This window comes from Astatotilapia calliptera, chromosome 15 (genome assembly GCF_964374335.1).
Source record: "Astatotilapia calliptera chromosome 15, fAstCal68.1, whole genome shotgun sequence".
In the NCBI taxonomy this organism is placed as follows: domain Eukaryota; kingdom Metazoa; phylum Chordata; class Actinopteri; order Cichliformes; family Cichlidae; genus Astatotilapia; species Astatotilapia calliptera.
In genome coordinates, this window is record NC_137436.1 from 26,771,386 (window position 1) to 26,773,473 (window position 2,088).

General features: G+C 40.8%; 1 long non-coding RNA gene across 1 annotated transcript; it reads right to left on the reverse strand.

Annotated features, from left to right (window-relative positions):
* Positions 1-542: 542 nt before the first annotated feature.
* On the reverse strand, positions 543-914 carry LOC113037655 (uncharacterized). Its single transcript, XR_003274646.2, has 2 exons — positions 773-914; positions 543-691 (listed from the first exon to the last, which is right to left on the reverse strand). It is a non-coding gene; the product is annotated as an uncharacterized LOC113037655 (long non-coding RNA).
* Positions 915-2,088: the final 1,174 nt, after the last annotated feature.

Genomic DNA, 2,088 nt, shown 5'->3' on the forward strand with positions numbered 1-2,088 from the left:
GCCCAAACACCTTGAAGAGGACACAGGCAAGAAAGGTGAGTAATCATTAACTTACAAACACTTATTTGCACCACTTTTATCCCTAGATTTCACACACACACATTTGCATTAGTTTTCCTTATTGGTAAACCTTAATCACAATCTCAATCACCATTCTTCTCTCCTGACAGACAACCACCACATTCCTTGACGAGGAGCAGCTGTGCAGGATCTGAAATAAGGCCACCAACTGATTTTAAAATTCCCAATAAATAGTCAATAAATATTTAAACTTCTTGTGTGCAAATCCATGCTTAAAGTGCAATGCTCATAAATTGCTTGATAAGGTGCTTTTAATAAAGTGAAAGGTGTGCTCTAAAGTGCTATACAGACAATACAATATAAATAAATGCAGTAAGGGAGTCCTCTTCCTTACACCCCCTAACATTCAAACATGAATGTTATTGTATTTCACTGGTAGTCTAAGTCTAAAAAAACCAAACAAACTAATATGTAGTTGTGTGTTTCATAATACATGTATGAAAAATGACCACATGTTAACATTTTTCCAAATGAAAAATTTATTTTCATAAACATGACAATAACTCGAAATAAACAGGCACTACAAAGAATTAAAAATCCAGTGAAGCGGTGCAGGAGGGAAACCTGGCGGCGTCCTCGCCTTCCTCTCCGCGTTCTGCGCCCCGGTGCGCTAAAGAAAGGGAGGCAGTGGCAGTCAGTACTCTTTTAGGCAGCTTTCATTCATTAAAAGGGGACAAGTCAAAAGACTTACCCCAGGTGGGCAGAGCTCTTAACTCTGCCCGCCGCTTCTTTGTAATCGGCACCAGCCCGCCTCGCCGCCTCTAATTTCCCACAGACGCGTAATCTGGCCTCCTGTTGCTGCAGCAGTCGGACTGCTCGCTCCGCGTTGCTGGTGCTGTATCCTCCTCTCTCCCTGAACGCCAAGCTTCACCAGTCCCATGTGTCACTGAGCACTCTCTGTAAATTACCACTCGCTCCTTTCCTCTCAGGTGTGTTCAATTAGTAAAACAGGAAAAGGGCGGAGTCTCTCCAGGACAAATTGACAGATGCAACCAAAACATGCAGGATAAATAAAACACTCCACAAGATATAACCAAAACATGCAATATAAAAAATAAATAAGCACACTTCACATTAAAACACAGCAAAGTAAAACAACATCCATCCTTCCCTGGATGACAATAACAAAAGATATTTCCTTTGATTCTGCTAAGTAGCAGGAGATTGAGAGCTGGCAAAGTAATGGTGTGTTTGATGAAGTGAATGTCAGATGGAATAGACAGTGCTGTCTTCCTGGCAACACTTTTTTCTGAGCTTACAACTGGTAACACTGGTCTGAATGCTCTTCCGTTGATCTGTGTGACTAACAATCATTCCTTGTTTGATGCACTCAAGTCCACTAAGCAGGTTACAGAGAAGAGACTGAGGCTAGAAATAAGCAGCATTAAAGAGCTTATACAAGCCAAGAAAATCAGACAGGTTTGTTGGTCAGATTCCAAAATCCCAACTTGCTGATTGTCTAACAAAAAAGGGAGTTTCACCTTTAACCCTTCTAAAAGCACTACATGAAGGACTCTGGATACTGTGATCCCTTGTTTACTAAGTTTTCTTTGCATTAAAATGCACTATTGTTTACTGTGTGCAATGATAGTATGCTTTAAGTAAAGCAAGCACATTGAAATGTTGTTTTTGTTTTGTTTATATATCTATATGTATACAAATGTTTGCAGGGGGTGTTTATACTTTTATTTTTTATTTTTCTAAAAGAAAGAGGGAGATTGTTAACTTGTTATTTTCTGTTATATCGCGAGATACTGTTACCTGCGGAGAGTTTTAGTTGTGAGTGAGCGGTAAAACATGGCATAAGGAATAAAGCGCTTGGATGAGACTACGACATTGTGTCTTTTGATTTAACAACATGATGACTCCAGTTGTGATGGCGGCCTCATGAATGCCAGCAGTCTCTCCCCTGGCATTGCTCAGCGTCCCGGGGATACAGGCGTCCCCTTGCTGGCTCTGTGGAGATTATTGCTTCGTCTAACAGGGTAAGGATATTACACCACCCTG